This window comes from Drosophila novamexicana, unplaced genomic scaffold (assembly GCF_003285875.2).
Source record: "Drosophila novamexicana strain 15010-1031.04,08,12 unplaced genomic scaffold, DnovRS2.1 tig00000462-arrow-pilon, whole genome shotgun sequence".
NCBI classification, from domain to species: Eukaryota; Metazoa; Arthropoda; class Insecta; order Diptera; family Drosophilidae; genus Drosophila; species Drosophila novamexicana.
The window spans coordinates 3,641,033-3,662,272 of NW_020824806.1; the positions used below are offsets into that span (position 1 = coordinate 3,641,033).

Below are 21,240 nucleotides of genomic sequence, written 5' to 3' on the forward strand. Positions count from 1 at the left end.
GGCAAATAGTTCGCATCGAACTTCATCTGCCCAAACAAATAGGTGCTGTTCTGTAATTGATTTAATGAAGCATAAGCTGTCACACAATCTAAGAGACACCCGCTGTTGTCTAGGCTCACCCTTCTAAGTGGACATTTTTGGGTGTTCTTAATGCCCTGGTATAGCATGGTCTGTAGATTGGGCCGGCTGCCTGGTGTGGAAGCTTTGCAATATTCTGTGCGCAGTCCATGAAGACGCATCACATTCTTAGCCCCAAATATATAAAGATTTAGATCCGATATAATCCACAAATTCGCAATGTCGTTGTTGTTTGTCGTTAGGAGGACCGAAAACGAGCTATTGCTCTCTTGAACACAGTCCACCTTAATGAATTGGCTACTCTTTAGGCCGCATTGCAGTTTCGTAAAAAGTATTTGCTTAACAACATATTAAAATAAATTAAGTTCTGTTTACTTTTTGATGGACAGGCACGTACCTTCTGCGCAAAGCTCATGTTTGTAATGCAAGCGAATATAATCCAAAAATTTAGCAATTTTTGTGGCATTTTATGCGTTAAGAAAACTGGACTCAAAGCACTACAAAACAAATGTGAAACCTTCAACCCATCTATATGACTTTCTGAACTGATTAGAGGTAGAATGGACAAATATATAGACAGATACAGTTAAAACCGACCGAATATATTTGAGCTGCATTCAAATGAACCAATCACAGGCCAATTATGTGCTGAAATTGGCCATGAACAAATATTTATTTGGGTTTTTGCGGATTTTATTTATGGATAAGCCTGGTAAATGCAGTAATAGGTTGTCTATTATTCAACTAGGCCGACGGCAAAACGTCAATAAATAAATGAAAAAAATTGTAAAATATGCTTTATTTTCTTTATTTTTCTGTAATTTTAAATCTTTGCATATTTCAATATTTTTTCAAATTTTATAAAAATTTCCATTGAAACATTTTTCATTATAAAATAAATTTTATAACATGTGCTATATAAAGGGCTAAGAGCAGCTCTTAAGAGCAAACAGAAACTCACTCGCATTTTTTCACTCAATTGCTTGGGAGAGAATTTCAAAGAGCGAGAGAGAGAGAGAGAGAGAGCGAGAGAGAGGGAGAGCACTCAGCTGAGCCATGCAGACAGTAGACATTTTAATGCCCATTTGTAGCTCTTGAAACGTTCGTGTTGTTGATTTTTATGCTCAGCGCGGCACATTTGCTGCGCCACATTAAGAAACTAGTATTTGTTGGTATTGGTGGTTGTGGCTACTTTTGCTCTTGCCGGAGCGGGAGCGAGCTGCAATGGCAGCTCACACACACTCGACACACACAAATGCACACAGGGTATAAAAAGTTGGAAAAAATATGATCAAGGAATGTAGACATAACTTGACAGCATGTTTAGAGAATTTTTACTCGAGGACAGAGCGCGAATGTGCGTTGGAAACGGAATGAGTCGCTCGAGTAGCCGCCGCTGCTCAGACACGGAGCAGGCAGAGCAGGCTGGCTGGCTGGATGGCTGGCTAACAGGCCGGCAACGAAGACGACAACCACGGAGACGATAGCAACAACAAAAACAACAAAACATTAAAGTTGGCGCATTCTTTGGACCAGGCTACTGCTGTGGCCGTGTGAGTACGAGAGCTTTGGTGTGCGTGTGTGTGCGACTGAGAGTGGGGACTTTTGCGAGTTAGACTCACGATTTGTCTAATTGAATTTGCACAAACAATTAAAAGTTGTTCAGTATCCAATGACAAGCATAAACATAATTTATGAGCAGCGCTCTATTTTTTCATTTACTGTTAAAACAGTTGCCCTGCCCGGCTGCTAGTCGGCATTAAATATGCAAATAATAAATAAATAAAAAAATATAAAAAAGAATTTAAAGTGAATGCACATTAAACAGCAAATCAAATGAAATCAAATGGCCATGCATAGATAACTAGCTGAGATCAAAGAGAATATAACAAAAAGTATTCGGCGTGCCATTTGCAATAAATAAGCATAAAATTAACAAAAAATTCAGCTCAAAAGTGTCAGCTGTCCGTTGAGGCACCTTAAGAGACACTGTTGTTGTTATTGCTGTGGCTTTTCATTATCAGACGATCTAAATTTGAGGCTGAAATTAAATCTAAATCAGGCGACATCAGGGCATCAACTTTGTTGTTGGCATCGATTCGATTTTATTTGGCTGGCTTCTGATGTTGTTTTTTGTCTCATATCTTTTTTTTTTTTTTGCCATATGCCCCGCAGTAATGTGACTGTTGAAATCGTCAGTTTAAGTCAAATTAATTAACATTAATTTTTGTAGTTCGTTGCGAGGCATAAATTCAGCCGGGTGGCTTTTTGGCTAACTGCCAGGCTTTGATGATGAATTGTAACCCGGCTGGCGACTTTGGAGTTGGCACTGTGTCTTCAAATAGTCTTATCGCTGCCAGCCTTTTATAGGCAGCTAATGTTGTAGTTGTAGTTGTAGCTATTGTTGTTGTTGTTGTTACTGTTGCCAATATGGTGGGAAAGCGCGCTGCTGGCCGGCGCTCAAACTTGTTATACTTTTAGCCAGCAGCCAGCAAGGTCCAGGCCCAAAGTTAATCGAATTAAACAAATACATGTGTTCGACTGGCGGTTTAACAGTTGCTCCGGGTTTGACAAATGATGTTCGACTCTTGGCGTTTTTTTAATTTGGGTTTTTTTCTTCATAGTTATAACGATAACTAGCCTAACTGTGTCTGTCGCTGGGCTAAGGCGCTTACCAAGTTCGTTGCCTAAGTCTTTTGTTTTGTGGGAACAGTTTTGCGTTGCGTTGCGTTTCGTTTCGTTTGGTTTTAATTATTGCCAAAGTCTTTGCCCGCGTATAAATTTCAGTGCAGTGAGCAAACAAAGAAATAAAAACCCGGCACACACACGCACACACATACTGGAGGGGAAAAAAAGCATTTTTTCGAAGTTTGTTAAGCGCAAATTCTTGAAATGTTTGCAGTGCGCAACAATTTGGAACATTTTGTTGAACACAAGAGGAGCAAACAGAGGAAAAAGAAAAAAAAAAGTATATATAAAAATAAAAGAAAAGAAATACAAGTAAATGTATCGGCGAACGCGTCGCCTCGTGGTCAACGAAAGTGAACGGCGAAGGACACACAAAGTGACGGCGACTGGTGCTCAACTGCGAAACTGGAACTGGAACTGGAGCTGTTGCTGTGGCTGGACGTGAGTGTGGCTGAAGTGAAACTGCCATTGTTTGCATTGCTAGATTCCAGACCACTCATGCTAGACGCTGGCGTCGCTGATGATGACGACTTGGACGTAACTGCAACAGCGCCTGAAGAGGCAGGAACTCAAAACTCCTTGCATACAGTTCGTCGTCGTCGTCGTCGTCGTCGTCACGGGCCGTCAGCGCTTGCATCCACAAATCTACAAGTCCACAGCACATCCTAGCTGGCTCTGCACTTCAAACATGAACGCACGGCGCATGGGCACGGGCACGGGCATAGGCATGGGGCACTTGCTGTTGCTTCTGCCTGGCTCTTGAAGACTCCACCAAAGACATCGGCTCCAGACTTTGGCTGTCTCTCTGGCTGCCAGGCCTGACCTGAGTTAAACAAATTCATTAAAAACTCGTCACTTTGCGCGCATCACGCTGACTTGGCATAACTGCCGTTGCCTCTGCTGCTGGCTGACTGCCTGACTGCCAGCCATCCTCCTCCAGCATCGTCGTTGGCGTCGTCGAGCATTGCCACTTGCCACAATGCTCGACGTACTCGCATTTGCAGTCGCACTCGCACTCCTGCGGCCCTGCAGCCAATGAAGTGCCTGGGTTCACAGTCTTAAGCCGTTGCCAGGATACCATTTTAACAATTTTCCTCTTCTTCATATTTGTTTTTTTTTTTTTTTTTTTTGTGCTTTTTGTGGCTAGCAGCCTCTGCATTTATAACAATATTTTTATAGCATGTCCCTTCACATTGTTTGCACTGCGCTGCAGTTTACTTCCTACAATGCCAACGCAAAGAGAGCGAGCCTTGAATTCACTATTTGTATTCTATTTTGAAAGGCCCTTCAATCAACTTGATCTTGGCAGCTGCCTGGAACCCAGTCAACCTCCAAGTAAGCCACCACCACCGGCATCGCCACCAGCATCGGCCAGATCCCCTGGCATTTCTCCTGAGAAAGCTCGCGACTGAATATCAAAAGCCGATAAGCAGCCCGCTCTCATGATGCCTCATTGATGCAGTGCATTCGCTTCTAACGGCTGCAGTCTGCGACAATGTGTGTGTGTGTGCCTATGTGTATATGCGTGTGTGTGTGTGCGATAAGTTTCCAGGAAGCGCACACTGCGTTTTGCCGTCGGCCTCTAACCAAAAACTGATGCCGCCAGTTGATGTCGCAGACGTCGCATTGCTACTGCCAAGCGCAACTCTTGTAATATGCACTAACTAACACGCATATTCAGGAAGCATTTTATGTCCAATTATTGTTAGCTCTCAACTAGAAACAGCTACACACTAGCCATATTATCCAATTTATGGCTATAAAGTTATTGAGGTGAGCTTTATAATTTCACTTACAATTATGAAAGTCCTATGATCATATTTTGTATTCGAATATTAAGTTCCCAGTTCAAAGAAGAATTAGAGGCCTGAGATATAAAGGCTATTAAGCTTTAATTTGGTACAGGATATCTTCCAGTCTATCACAATTACATAAATTAAAGTTGAAATATCCCAAGTTAATATAAGGTACAGGCCAACCATTTCTTTCAATCTCATATAGTCACATTCAATAACATAAGCTCTTGACTTTTTTCCAAACCGGGTATTCGAACCTTAATTTTAGGACTAGAAGAACTGAGAACTTTTATTATATAACAGTCTGGCTGGTGAGCATTACAAAACTCTAAGTCCAAATGAATAGAGGCTTACAGAAAACCTTTCGCTTTATGATAGTGCGAAAAGAGCAGGAGAATCGGATTTCTAATTAAACGAAGGGTTCGAGCCTCGTCCCAACCAACCAAACAGTGGAACTTGCAGTCCTGTCTCAGTCAGCCCTTGAGTTTGACGCTTTCGCTTTCATTGCGTTATGAATATGCTTTTACCCGAAGGAAGGCATAAAGACATATAAATATATATATATTTGTACTTTTGTACCTATATATCAGCCCTTTATAATACTTATGCTGCAGATGCTTTATAAAAGGGATCGTTGCGTTTGCTTGCACACCTTTTATGGGCGTTGGTAAGGCAACCTGCATATGATGCGTTAAAACTTTGAAGCAGCCCTGACAAAAGGCCACTAGCAACAACAACAACAACAACAATAGCAACAATATAGGATACAGAACAGGGCAAAAAAAAAGAGTCAGATCGCTGCCGCCATACAAACGCGCCTGTAATTTTAAGACGCAGCCCCAAGTATGACGATGATGACAAACAAGGATACCAAACTCAGAATACCACTGAATTCTTTTGGATAATTAAAAGCACTTAAGTCGGAATTTTTTGGAGCGCGTTTCTGTTGTCTTTCTTTTTTTGTTGTTATTTTAACTTCTGTTATATCATATGATTGTTGTTGTTGCGCGAGGAGTAGGTTATGTGTGGGGGGCTCTGCCTTGAAGATAACTAATTAGTGAATAGCTAAGGACGATGTAAGCTGTAGTCGCATGAATGGAAAAGGGGTCTGAAATCAAGAAATCGATCAGCAACTGGATAGGATCATCATATCATGCATATGTAACAGCTACAGGAAATATAGAGGCATCAGAAATGTGTAGATCATAAATGCTGTCAGCTGTGTAGCAGACAGTTGCTTAACATAACACAAATATGTTGATAACAGCAAAAAGCTGGCAACATAAATATGTTATGAGCATGCTCTTATTTACAGAGCCATAATTATATTTTTAACAGCATAAAGATGAAAACATAAATAGACTTTAAATAAGCTTAAGCTTATAACAAAAATATTGTTGATAGTGAACATTTTAACGGAATTTTATGTACACAGTCTTATTTATGTTACTAACTGAGTTCCCTAAAAAAACTTTAAAATTATACAAAAAACCTTAATAACAGAGCAAAAATGGAATGAAGTGTAAAAAAGCGTGCCACAGCTGTTAAAACTTTTAATTTTCAAATAAATTGCAATGTGTGTTGAAATGCAAAATAGTTACAATATAAAAGCCTATAATAAAGTCACAAAAAACTTAATTTTATCTATAGATAAGCAGTTGATTGGGTTTTTTGTCGTTATTACTGATTCATAAAGCGAATTGTTTTTAGCAATTTAGCACTCAGAATGCATGTTTTCTCGCTTATTGTGAAATGCTTTTAGCTGATATTCAATATTTTGCAAGGCGAGGCGAACTTGAACTTCACAGCGGCAACAGCAACAACAACAACAAGAACAATATGTTACCTGGTCCTGGCCTACCTTTGATTTGTGGCTATTTCGCGCGGAGACACTTCATTTATCACGTTCGTTTGGCGTCGGCGTCGGCAACGGCGACACAAGCACTGACCTTGAAAACGTTTTAGCCGAACCCAAAACCCCGTCTCAGTCGCAGTTCCAGTCCCAGTACCAGTCCCGATCGCAGTCACAGTCACAGTCAACAGTGTCCCAAGTCGCAACTCGAAGCACCCATTCAGAGCTGCCGCCGCCGTCTCAGTTGCCTGCATATAAACATTTTGTAAAAGGAGCCATACATATTTTTTCGGTTCGGTTTCATTTTAGCGTTGCGTTTTCATTGCCAGTTTTGTGTTTTACTTTTATTTGTATGGCTTTATTAATGATGCGATGCGCGATAATGACGCATGCATGCCAGATACGCGGAGACCAAGTTGGGTGTATATATGTATATGCACATAAAAACCAGACCCAATGCCCAAATGCTTATGGCTAAGGCTAAGGCAGCGTCTATGGCTAAGTGCTTCCGCTCCATATCCAAATCCCAAATCCAAGTTCCAAGTTCTATTGCAGCCCATTGCCAGAATATGCCAAGAATGGTGTTAAGCACGATTAATTCATGCCCAAGCACACAGCCTGGACTAAGCCCGCCTAACCGCCCTCCCTCTCTCTGTCCGCCCCTCTCAAGGCAGGCGATGTCGTTGGCAGCGCAGCGCAAAATAAATAAATGAATTAATGGCCAATGCGAGTGCGGTGCAAAAAAATCAATTAAATAAAATGCGAAACGTAAAACATGCATAAAAAAAAAAAAACCAAAAACAAAAAAGAAAAACAGTTCAGCGCAGAGGCTGGCACAGTCTCAGGCACATGTTGCCACCGTTGGCAGAAGCAACTGAAGTTGCAGTTGCAGTTGGAACTGTAGCTGGAGCAGCTATGCAGATGCCGGCCCAGGCCCGGGCCGTGTGTCCCGTCTTGGCTGCCAGTCGCATCGATATTAAATTGTTACGCTTTGGACAATTTGAACACGCGCAGGCGCAAAAACAAGACTCAACAGCGAAAGCCAAACGCAATCGCAGATCGTTTGCTCGATCAATGCAGCAGATTGGACCCACTTGCAACGGCCACAACTGCCAGGCCAGTTGGACAGGCACTGCCACTGCCACTGCCACAGTCGCAGTCGCAGTTGCAGTGGCTCTATAAGGTCGAGGCATGTGTTGAGCCGCCGTCGTGGTAATTAACTCGTTTGCTATTGTAAATGCCTCATTGCAACACTTTTGATGCCGATTGCTGCTGCTGCTGCCGCTGCGGCAACACTCGATGCTGCTGCTGGCGGTTGATCTGGCCAGTGGGTGGTCTTGGGCTGGCGGCCTGTTTGATGCCCATTGCTGTCATTGCGGACATAAATGTGAGCCGTGTGCAAACATTTCGCCAGCTTTGGCAATTATGAATGGAGATGCTTAAAACTGGTTTTTGCATTTTATTCCAGGAATCAATGTCACCCACACACATACACACAAAAACACACACACTGACTGCCCAGCCCAAAAAAGCTGAACGCTTGGCTTTGTGGGTGCCAAAACATGAGCCTTGCGCCAATCTGATGGCCGCTTCGTTTGAATAACCGCGCGCATACGAGAAATTAAGAACCCGTCTAACAATGACAAATCTTCTCGCCAAAACGCCAAACGAGCCACAACAGATTCCCAGACCATGATGGGGCCTAGCCAGCGGGCCAGCCAGCCAGCCAGCCAGCCAGTTCGGACAGTCAGCTCTCACGACATCGCAGTTGTCGTTGTCGTTCGAGTTGTTGTCCTACCTAGCCCTCCCCAGGCACCCCTTGCCCAGGTCAGACATTTGGTTCTGAGCGTGGCTGTCGCGCTGTTCGTGGTACCTACACCTAATGGATTTTATTTGTGCTGTTTTGCTGATTTAATTTTGTTTTAGTTTTTTGCTCCTCTTTTTTTGTGGTTTGGCATTTCGTTTCGTTGCGCTTTTTGGCCAGCCCGAAAGAAAAAAACAGAAACAAACAAAATAAAACATCAGCAGCGCATCTGTGTGAGCAGAGCTCAAGGCTAGAGCCCCGCAAACCACCTGCACCACCCGGCATCACCTTCGCTAATGCGAATGCGATACACAGTTTTATTGTGCTTAATTCGTGTTTGTCGTTCCTGCTGACTCCGCTCCAGCTATGACTCAATTAGGCCCTGACCCAGCGGGCAGCCACGAGTTGCCTTTGGGTGCAGTTGCGACAAGGACCAGGCCGTGTGCTCGAATCATGTGACTAAGCAGGAACACCTTGGAGTGTATAAGGCAAGTTTTGCACTGTATTTATTGATAAGCTTCGATTGATTATATCAATTTTGCATGTTGTGAGCGCTTAGCTGGAGATTAATATCAAAATAACAGCGTTCACGAACAAAAGCTTATATTTTATGATATACAAAACAGAATTCAAACGAAATTCCTAAGAAAGAGATGCATAAAGTGTTTGTTGGCGGCAAAGCTCTTTAATATTTATTATATAAATGTTTTAGGCAGAACAGAAGTTACTCTCAGGAATTTATTTTAAGCCTTTTCATTTATTTTTGCCTTCATCTCTCAACCCTGCGTGGACTTTTAAAAACCAAATTAAAGTAATTTTATATGATTTCACTTTCATTTTGTCGGACTGTGCGGCCGTTTCCTTTGGCCCCAAAAGCCAAGCGCTAAGCCAAAGCAAACAAAACGAAAGACTTAAGCAACGAACTTTGTCGCAGTAAACGAAAACGCAAAAGAAACGCATGCAAATACGATCGCTTGTTGTTGTTGTTGTTGTTGCCGCTGTCGCATTTGGAGTGTTGGAGGCGCTTCCCTTTTGCCGCGCTGCCAGGATAAACAAAGACCTTAAGCAGACAGCAGGATGTGTCAGACATAATTTTCATAATTTTACGCCACAAATCTGCAAAAATTTCTTGGCATTACTTACGCCAGCCCGCACCGGCCGGTACCCCAGTTGCCCCCCCCCCCCCTTATTCCTCCACAATTCCATTTGCGGTTTGAAATTTAATACCGCACCAGCAACAGCAGCAGCCGCTACAACAACAACAAGAAGAGGTATCTACCCAGGCAACGGCAGCGGCAAATGCAATTTAGCAAACTTCTCGTCGTCGTCGTTGTTGGTTTGAGCTTCAGTACTTGGGGCACGGCTGAGGTGTGAATATTTAACCGGATATGAGTGAAACGCATCTCTCAGGCGCGAAAGGACGACGCCTTCGCCTTGGCCAGCGTTGCGACACAATTCAAGCTAAATGCGAAGACGCAGACGAAGAAGACGAGCTGCAGACCGAGAACCAACAATGAGACTGACAATCGAGTGTGTGTGCGTGTGTGTGAAGCGAGGTGCGTCAGGCGGCGGGTACGCATTTAATAAAATGATAGACTGACAGTGCAGGAGACAGGTCGGCGCTGCCAACAGCAACGCAGCAACACAGCAACAGAGCAACAAAGCTACAGAGGAGCACGGCAACAAGCGACACCCCCAATGCACGGCAACGGCAAGCTGTGATCCAATAAATATTGCGCTCCTGCTGGGCTATAGCCAGTGTCAGATACTTCAAGGCGTAACCTGCGCTCCAATGAGCCTCATACCAATCTGAGATGCCAGTTTGGGTTCGTTTTGATATATTTAATTCGCTGGCTGCTCTAACCGCATCCCTTGCCGCACTTCGATTTCGGTTGGCTGTCATTTTTGCAACGAAAACATTTTGCTTTTTTTTTTTTTCATTTTGCAGCTTTCAAAACGCATTCGCATGTAAACAATCGAATTACATATGCTCCTTTGGACTTAACACCAAACAGATTAGATGAACACAGCCTCCAACATTTGCTCCAAGCGCTGCCTGCAGTTGATTCCCAGGCGAATGCAAAAAGCAAACATCGACTGCGTCTCGTTTGGCAGTTTGGGGTTTTTGGGTTTTTGAGAGGAGTTTTTATTTTTTTGGATTTTTGCTATGCGACATGCCCTGCAGCTTCGTGCAGATATCGTACTTTATAGCGATGGCGATCTGTGCAAACGAAACGGCACGACGACCTTTTCACACCTCTTCCTCTTTATGATGGGCCCACAACAAACAAAAGGCGCTCGGTATCAATTTCACTTGCATCCGCTTTTGACAAATTCCCCTGAAATCCAACATTTGCGTCTCGTCTCGCGCGTTTGACAAATTTTCGTCTCTCTCGCCGGGAAACTGAAACCAAACTCGTGCAGTCGTGCCGCCAACAAATGGCGCCACATTTCTAAAAAGCTATTTATAAACCAAACTCATATAATAATATAAAAAAAAAAAAAAAACAAAATAATCCCACTCTTTCCAATTCTATAAAAGATTATTATAGTTTTTAATTGCAAATGAAAGCGAAATGTCGCCATTCGACGCCTACGAGCGTCTGCTTGAGAAATGGCCAAGACAAATGCCAAGCGATAAGTTGTCATAACTTTGAGCCAATGTCCGCTCAGTGCATGTAAATTTGCCAACCAGTTGCAATTGCAGTTGCAGTTGCAGTTTTTGTTATTACTGGCATAATTTTTATGGCAAACGCCTGTCAAATTCAATTGAATGAATGCGGTCTGCCAACAAGCACTCGACTGAGCCCATACACGGCAGCAGTCGTAGCAGCAGCAGCAATAACTGCTGCATTTAGCTTAACAAGAAAATTTACAAGCAGATTTGAAGCTTATGCTACTTGGTATGTCACCAACTGTTCAGCTAACGCAACCTCAAAAACAAAATATCCAATTATGAATTGAATTGAATTTTTTGATTATTATAATTATTTTTATTTACTTAATAATTTGATTTATTATTTATATAATCATAATAAATGTTATTAATATTTTACCTAGCCCTAACATCCAGTTAAGACATAAAAAAATACTACTCATCCACTAAAAAAATTAGGCACCATTTTAATTACTTGATTAATTATTACAGTTCGAAATTGTAATACACTTTCCAGGTGCTACATTTTCAGCAAATATAAAGGATATTTAGCTAACCTTCAGCTATACATAAAGGGTATCTTCGCTTTGGTGCTATACAGTCTTATCATGCCGGGGAGCTTGTTGTCTGCTTCGAATGCTTGTTGCTCGTAAATTCAATTGGTTGCTTTAAGCATTCAAGTGATTTACGCCAAATGTTTATGGCAAATGTTGAGCTTGGCCGCTTAGATGCTTAGCTGCTTAGCTGGCGAGCGCTGTTGGGCTGCTGTGGGCTTATTTGTCTTATGGAATGCTGGGCTAATCAGTGCATAATTAATATTAATTTATATGTAAGCTAAAGTGCACTTATCTGCGGCCCAAGTGGCTTTTATTTCAAATTTGCATTGCAATGCTTTATTTATGGGGCAATTGTCGCTAGGCGCCTATTAACACAATCCAACACATTCTCGGCTCATTAATTTGTATCGAAGCGAAAGCAAATACAACAACAACAACAGCCACAACAAAAAGAACTCCATAGAACGCGAGCAAACGAGGCGTAGAAAGCGGGAATAGATGGAAATTGTAACAAGTTCAGGCCAAGTCAACAAGCACTTGGCACATTTTGTGGCCATTTCACAGAAGTTGGGCACAGCCACAGCCCCAGCCTGAAAGACACACACACGCACACACCACAGAGGGAGAGGCAGTGAAAGACACAAACTGGTCACAAAGACAACTAAAAAATTGTTTCGTTTCGTTTGGTTTGGTTTGGTTTGGCCCATTCTTGAGTTTGTTTCGAGTTTATTTTGTTTTTTCTTAACGAGGCGCTGCCAAGTCACTGTCAAAATATTGAAATAAAGGAATTTTCAATTTTAATTTCTTTAGCGCGCATCGTTTGCTCCAACAAAAAATATACGAGGGGGCAACTGCTATTGAGGTAGGCGGGGCAGCGGGTCAGCTGGGCAGCCAAAACGTTAACGTTCCAAGGAAGTGACTCTGTTCTTATGTTAATGATTGTTATTCTAAGCGTTAAATAAGCGTGGGTAAATAAAACCCATGAAAATGAGCAACAAAAACGTAACTAGAAATTCAAATTTGACACATGCAACAAAATTACAAATGCAAGGTTTTCCAAAAGTGTAACTAACAAAAAATGAAAGAAGTTGTAGAACGCACGCTAGATAATAAGAAAATAAACTAGCAGTTCCACAGAAAGGAACTTGACGGATATGCAATGAAGGGAATTAAGAGGAAGAAATAGAAATGGAAATCAAAGAGCAATAAGGCGAAGCTAAAGATCAGACGATGGTCAGCTCAAAAATTTATCATAGTTTTAACTAAGATTAAGATTTACTACATGTAAATAAATAAAAAAAAATATACGAAAATGTTGGACATTAAAAAAGTAGCCAACAAATTCCATTCAATAATTTAAAATCTTTCCCCAACTTTTCTTCTTTCCCTTAGATTTTAATATAAGAAACGAACATACATATAAATTTATTTGGCAAATATGCGAAGGATCTGGTATACATTGCGATTCTTAAGCATCTTCCACACAAAAAAACGCACAGATAAATTGCATTTAACACCATTCATATTCCAGCAAACGTTTCTTCCTCTTTTTCATACAATATAACCTTGAAGGCAGCGTTTATTCACTTTCGTTCTAGCAGCGGAATATTATTCAATCTTGAGTGTCTTCTAAGCAAAATCCGCCCACTTTAAGAGGCAATCGTTTGCCGCCTGGGCCCATAATTTGTGCAGTTAACGCAATCAAATATTATGATAATGTATTTCTTTAGCGTTGCGAAAATGTTTTTGTTATAGTTTAAATCCGAGCGGCGGGTGTTGTTCTTGTTCTTGTTACTTTTTTGTTAGGCTTAGGTTAGCCAGCGCAATTTTGTGCTTTCTCATTTATGCAAATTTCACTCAATATGCAAAACATAATCATTTTGTTATAAGAACCAAGAAGAACGCACCACCAAGCTGAAGTGGAAGTTGAAATCGGAGTTGGAGTTGGAGTTGAGGATGGACTCGGAGTCGGAGTTGGAGTCACGGGCGCAGTTTCAAACACGCCCCAGCCTGCAGTTGCCTGGGCAATAAAGCAGCCAACTAAATAACTCAAACTATCACGAGAGATGCGCACTAACACACACAAGGAGAGCAAGAGAGAGAGAGAGAGAGAGAGAGAGAGAGAGAGAGAGAGAGAGAGAGAGATTGAGAGATTGAGAGAGAAGGGGAGACAGAGACAAAGGCAGAGGCGGTGGCAGCCACAGGAGGCAGGAAGCATGCACAGGGCGGAGGACGATCAATCGTTTAAAAATTTAAATAATATATATGTTTGCCAGTCGGCGGGCAAAGCGAAAACTGTAACAGCCGATGTCGGAGTTGAAGTAGGTGGAGCAGCAGCAGCAGCAACGGCAGCAGGAGCAGCAGCAGCGGCAGCAGACGCCGCAACTTGCAGAGGGAGTCAAGAAACGAGAGTCGTGGCAAGTTCAGTGAGTTGAACGCATATCGGCGCATGCCTCGCGGCGATTTATACTTAAAACGGTGTAGATTTTTATGCTGTTGCCGGTGCTCAGTCAAAGGAGCTGCAGACAAAGCTGCACAGAGAATGCCCGGGAAAGGGGGCGAGAGAGGGGCAGAGAGAGCTGCGCACAACGGTCCCGGACAACCACAGACAGACAGACAGACAGACAGACAGACGGACAGACGGACAGCTAGGCTGTTTATTAAGCGATCTAGCGATTTTAGAGCAGGTTAAGGAACTTTTTTGGAGCATGCCACATGTGGTACGTGTCGCCGTGTCGCAGCCTTGACAGCAGCCCCTGACTGCCAGTTAAACAAGTTTCACATTGCAGCGACAACACCTTCCCAGTTCCAGTTCGGATTGCAGTTCCTAGCCTGTCCTGTACTGTCCACCGGCCAGCACTTTGCATGTGCCAAGTTTATTGGCAGCCCAAAAACAAATTAACACGACAAAATAAAAATCAAAAAAATTTAAATAAACTTGCGCTGCTCTGACACTTGGCATGGACAATGGGGGCGTTTAATTGATTCAAATCGAATTCTTTGGAAGTTGCGACGCGTTTATCTCTGGCAAAGCAAGCTGAAATATTGCTGTCAAAAGTTCTAGACTAAGCGATACGCTGTTCCGTCTTTCTTCTTGCTAACAGCGGCAGCATCGAACTGGCAAGCGGAAGATCGCCGGTTCAAATCAATGAATTGTTTATTAATCACAAAGCAAAAAGGGTTTTAGCATAAGCACGTGGTCGGAATTCGTATCTGTGATTGTTGTTGTTGTTTTTTATACACTTGAATGTCGAAAAATGTCCAAAATGTAAAAAAATTTGATATACCTCTTTTATATATATGCAAATATGCTTCAATCAATTAGCATTTCATAAGCTTCAGTCAAAGAAAATTAATCTAGCTCTCAAATTGTGTAAAATATATACATTTTATTGTTTTGTAAAGTAAGTTCACAAGCTACAATATCACCGTAAAGACTTACCTTCGCACAGACAGCCGAACACTCCACAAAACGTATACACTTCTGACAGCTTGGTATACAGTGTATAATTATAAGCTGTTTATGCCCCGCCCTGACCTGGCAGTAAGCCCAGACGCTAATGCAGAATCATTGAAGCAAATTAATGAAGCAGCCGCCGCACAAAAATTGTAAATTGAAATTTGAAATCGGGCCACAATCAGTCATAAGTCCCACAGGAATTGACACACACGCACACACACATTTGAGTTGAAATCCAAGACGCAATGAATCACCGCAAAGCGCTTCACAATGATTTCAATTCGAAATTCTCGATATTGTCGCAGCTAAGCTACGCGCTGCCCCTAACCCCCGCTGCTGACAAAGGTGTGACAGCTGCGCGCTCTTGTCTGCGACTGGAACCTGGGGGGCTTGGTCGCTTGTTGATGCCCCCGCGCCGCGCGGCACAGCCTGGCCTGTGCTCCCTGAGCCCCCGCTTGTAATGTAGCTCAATTAATTGTAACGTAATTTCCAGTAGCTGGCTTATGTCTTAGCTTTCCGACATGGCCAGCACTTAGATGCAACTGTCAGCGAGCTGTCAATGCACAGCCTCTTGATTTGCTTTGTTTACAGTGATTAAATTGACACAAGAGTTCAGTCTATTTCTATTTTTGTGGCTGTGCTATACAGAAGGCCAAACCACAACGGAAGTTTGCCACAGTAAATCCTCTGGAGCACAGACAAAAAAGCCGCAAATGTGGCCGCAGTTTGTCACCATTTCTCGCATTTTACTTAATGAAATTCAAAATTTTCGTGCCCATTTACTTTGATTGCGTTTTGCGTGAAAGACGGAAATGACAATAGCTGCCTGGTTGAAGGGGTTCACAAAGGTGTGCCCCGCACAAGAAAAAAAAAAAATCTGCCACCGTTACTGCGGTTGCTGCCTGCCAAAGCGGTTCCCTTGTTTTATCTGTGCAAATCTGGAAATGAGAGGCGACGCGTCGCCATCGCCGCCGACGCCTCTGCCTGTCATTTCGCTTGGCAACTGGAGCTGAAAAGTTGAGGCTGATGCCACAAGCAATTGCTTGTCAGAGTGTAAACATTGCTTTAATATGGATGTCGTCATGCGATGTGAACGCCACTCGATAGGTTTGATAGCCACTGGACGCCGTAATCGATAATGTCGATAGTTTTCAATCAACTCTTAAATAAAGCTTAATAATAAATGCTTTTTAAAAACACCTTCAGAGAATATCCTAATATTTTTAGGGACACACAATCGATAGTACTCATAATAATCGATAATAACGAAACACAGCTATGATTTCGATGCCGTAACAATAATTTTGCAACGCTCACAGCCCACTCGCATTACAAAAATGTTTGTAAAAGTATTTAAAAACGAAGAAAAAAAGCGAACACAATATTCAAATTAGGCATTCAGAGATAAGCACAAATGCCAACTTGTAAGCTTTTAGGCAAGTTTAAGTTAAGCAAAGGCAAACGACTTCATTAGACCAAAAAAATATATTCACAATTTCGCGCCTATTCATCATTGGCAACGAGGGTGTCGCTTCAAGGTTTGTCAAACATTTGCAAATGTCATAATTGCATACATTTTGATTACATTTTAGTCGCATATTGAATAATTGTGCAAAAAAAAAAGTGAATGTCATTTGTGAATCAAATGCCGCTGCATTATTTTTTTTTTTCGGCGACACCAAACACACACACACACTCACACTCAATATATATGCACATTCACATTCAAGTTGATCTGACGAAATCGACACAAATGACTCGTTGGCTGCCACCTGTTGCTGCGATTATGTCGAGACTTCTCGTATATCTCTAGTATCCGTTTGAGAATGTAACGTGTAGCAACATGTTAAAATTTGCACCACGCTGCGTATGATTAATGTGGCAGTTGCTAACTGCAGCGCCCCTTTTAAGCTGTCAATCACACTGCACTCTGAAATCTGTGCCAAATTCTGCATCGCTGTGATATATTATAGAATTTATTACATGCTAGATATGTCAAAACAAACAAATTTTGTAGCACAATGATTGAGTACTTTGAAGAGATTCTACTCCAAGATGCTGAGAAATGGGCGTGAATATTGGGTAAGTAGAAGGCAGCAGGCAATGGGAAGCGAGGAAGTCATATAGCTAATAAATATTGTAGAAATATCTAGACTTTCGATTTAGTCAAATTTGATTAAAAAAAGTATATAAGCTCAAAGAAAGTTTTCAATATGTAGATAGTTAAATAGGTATTTAAGATACAGAAAAACGTATGCCTACTTGGCATAAACAACTTCTAGCACAGACTCATCACAGCTCAACGACTTCAATTTACTTTTACTTTCATTTACACAGTCTTGCCAAGTTTGCCACAACACAATTTTAATTTCTAATCAATTCTACATTCACTTAACTGGCGCCTTTCATAAGCTGCCTAACTAAATTATAGAGCCCAGAGCAGAGAGACAGAGAGAGTGTGAGGAGAGACGAGAGTGAGCATTATCTATAATTACAAATTGCTAAATCTGTGGCCTAAGCATTCAAGTAGATTATATAAGCCGGCTAGTTAGTCGCTGTAAACGGAAGTACCAGAGGGTGGCCAGGTTGTGCCTAACATTGTTTTTGTCAGCTATTTAACATGATGGTACATGGCGGAGCGAGCAAGCGCTTGTGTAATCAGCGGATGCCAAAGCAGCCGCCCCGACTATGGATCTACTGAATTTCCGGGAAGAAATATGTACTCGCATTGGCTGGCATGCAAAACAAGCAAACTGACAGACAGCCAACGAGGCTGGCTGGCTGGCTATGAGGCAGGCGGCTGGCAGTCAGCGACATGCAAAGTCGACAACAAGAACAAATTGCTGCCGCTTGGGCAAAGACAACAACGAGGACGACGACGACGAAGACGACGACAGCAACGACAACTACAACTACAATAACTTGACCATGGCCAAGACGGCAGCTCAGTCATAACTCAGACTATTGGCTTGTTAAGCGATTTTCCAATATCCCAATGTGCACTCTCTCTCGCTCTCTCTCCTTTCGGTTCTCTCTAGAGTTCAGGTTCAGCTTTTTGTAATTACGTGTAGCTATATCTTGTCTAGGGCGCGCGTGCGTGCCCAGCCGTATGGATATTTATTTTTTGCGTACGAGTTTTTCGGCCTTTGGCGCTTTTCAACTATAAATATCCATACGTCCGTCTTGGCCATGGTTATCGGAACAGCAGCAGCAGCAACAGCAGCAGCTGTTGGCTCTGCCGCATATTAAGCTATTTTCCTTGCAGGCCCCATATATGTATGTGTGATGGGGCGCCTTATCAAACGCATGCAAAGACACGTGTATGCGAGTGCAGCATCACCAGCGCCATGTCCATGTCGATGTCCATGTCCGTGTCCGTGTCCATGACCGTGTGTCCTGCCGTTGGCAGCTCTCGCAAATGATTTATAGAAAGCTCTCATTATTTATAGCTGCCTCAGCTCAGCGCTGTCAAATAAGTTGAGGCAATTAATTAAGCGGCCGCTGCATCAGCTTCAATTCTAGTGCCGAAAGCAAATATTGATGCGCCGGTTATGGTATGCGGATAATAGCTGCTGCTGCTGCGGCAGCTGCCGATGCGAAGCAGCAGCTACTAAATGGGATACAATTACCAACATATTTATATTTAATGCAGCACTTGGCTAATCTCTGTTTAGTCTGTAATAATAAAGTCAGGACAAGGCAGACTGAGATGAGACTGGGCTGGGAACGCTAAGGGTGAGGCAGTCTAAAGAGATGCTTTTGGTCTCTTGATACATATGTTTGAGCTTAGGTTAAAACAGCCGGAATACGTCTGGCTACAGGCAAGAGAACGTTAAAGTGTCACAGCTGGGTAGGATTAGAGCTGAGCCTCCCTGGGCAGGCCCGTCAGCGATCAGAATCGAATCGCTTTATATAGACTCGTTCTATATGGACTCGTTCACGTTCCTAAGCCTCTTGATATTCGATTTATATATATGTCTGCAGCTCTCTAAAGTAGATTTAGCTACAAATTCAGCTAGAACTCATGCATATTTTCCCCACTTCTTACAGGTATTTAGCAGAAAGTGCAGCGCAGCCCAGCATTTACTGTAACACCAATGGCCACATTTATATGGCCAGCGCTGCCATAGAAAGTCAAGCTGACACTGTGGGAACACCCCTTAGTTGAGCTGGCGTGCAGCTAATTGGAGCAATGTGTTTGGCCTTTAAAAGGTGAGCTCATTAGCGTTAAACAAGCATTTTATTTAAGGGCCAGCAGCAGCTCATTTGAAACGCCTCATTTAAGTGAAATGGAAATGCCAATTTTCGGCCCAGCCATAAAAACACGTGCCAAAAAAAAAAAAAAAAGATTACGAATCGACAGGCGAAATCATAAGTTGAGCAAAACACGAATCCAAATTCAACCCATTCGCAATAAGCAAAAGCAGCTGCAGAAACAGAAACCTTTCTTTCGTCTGTGTCATTATCTTCGACGCGTGTTGGTGTTTTTTTTTTTTTTTAGTATTTATTTTTTTCATTTGCGACTGCGCTTCGAATCCCAACTCGAAGTTCGAGTTGGCAATAAAATTGCACTGGCTGCCAAATTAGAGGTTACCAATGGCAATACAAAAGTTGAGGGCGTGCTGAGCCAGCAAGACGGGCCCTAGAGTTTATGAGCAACTGCGAGGGCGGGTGTTAATTATAGGGCGTGGCCCAGTGGCCTGCACAAACTCAGCGGCAATTGGCAGTTTAATAAGCAGGTGAGCAGCACATTGAAAAGTAAAGCATAAGGCATTAATTGACAGATAAGATGCCACGCTAAAGGGTATGCATACTTTATAATAGTGTTGTTATTATGCTTTTGTCGAGGGTGTTTTCATTTTGCCATAAAATATGTAGAAGGAGACATCTTTGGTCCCATCCATTGATCAGCACCAATAGACGATTCAATATAGCCAGGTCCTTTGGTCTTTTTTAATGGAAGCAAATCTTAATGGCAGAACATATGTCAAATCGGCTTAATCGAACCAGGTTATTATATAGCTGCTATAGGAACAATCGGTCTATAATCAAGCTCTTTTAGAAAAAACTTTTTGTATATCTAAATATCTTAGCCCAAGTGGGATAGGTACTATAGATATAGATATAAATATAGATACTGTGATCCTAAAATACAAGATGAAACCTTCGAACTTCTATATCTTAAGATCTCTGGGAAAACTTGTTGGTTCCTCAAGATATTTTGAGCGAACAGATCTATGAATATCATTACAATTCTCCTAACGTATCTGCAGGCCGTATCAAATCTTACCTATACCCTTTAATACAAACGCTTTATTTTCTATAGTAAAGCATTTATACTATATATTATAAAGGTCTTCTAAGATTTAAGTCTAGGGAGGGTATTTAAGCTTTGACATGCCAAAGCTAGCCTTTCCTTCTTGTGAATATTATTATTGTTTTCTAAACTCAGAAACGTTACTTAACCATATTAGAGGCTAAGCTAGCTAGACAGCAAAATATCCCTACTCTGCTTCAAACCCAGAATCGCTTTATATAGTTGGCTCGCTAATTCGCCTGCTTTCAGCTTAAATTAAGAGCTATCAGACTTTGTCAATTCAGCTCGTGAAATTCAAACCCGAAAACATTGCGTGTAGCGCCTAGACGCCTATCACATAGCACTTAGGCCTATATATAATTTTGTTGTTGTTGTATTTTGCGCTCTTTCTAATTGAAATAAATCAGTTTCGTGCCTGAACTAACATTAACTGGGCCCATTTAGGCGACGCTAATGATACCAAAATAGAGGAGAGCGGAGAGCGGCGAAGAGCCATTAATAATTGAACGTGTCGGAGCGATTTGGTGAATTCACGACATTGCCGAAACGATGATTGGGCTATAATAATTGTTGAAATCGGCTATAGCTACAAATCGAATTTGTTATAATTGAGTTCTCGATCATAATCAATGGAAGTGGAGCACTGACGAGGCAAGAACCAGAACACGACTGTTATTATATAATTGAGACAACTGAAGAGAGAGACTGGGAGAGAGAGAGTTGATCTCGTTGCCGTTGTGATTTGTGGCACGTACTTTGGCAGCTGGCACCTGCTTTCAGCTGGCGTGGCCCGCTAACAAATTAATAAATGATTATTATATTACGCAGGCCGTTAAGTAATGCGATTATGACATAACGAGCGTGCACACACACAAACACACACACACACACACCGTCAATTGTTGTGTTAGGCAGCGCCGACTGAGTGAGAGAGTGCGGCAGACCTGACCTGGCAGCGATTCTTCGTCTCTGTGTGAATACGGATGCCAATGAGACGACGCCAGGCGGCAGCAGCAGCAACCGAAGCAGCTT

At 42.2% G+C, this 21,240-nt stretch overlaps 1 long non-coding RNA gene across 1 annotated transcript; it reads left to right on the forward strand.

The window, feature by feature from the left end:
• Positions 1-17,263: 17,263 nt before the first annotated feature.
• LOC115761018 lies at positions 17,264-21,040 on the forward strand. The gene is made up of 3 exons (XR_004017699.1): positions 17,264-17,365; positions 18,942-19,103; positions 20,653-21,040. It is a non-coding gene; the product is annotated as an uncharacterized LOC115761018 (long non-coding RNA).
• The last annotated feature ends 200 nt before the right edge of the window (positions 21,041-21,240 follow it).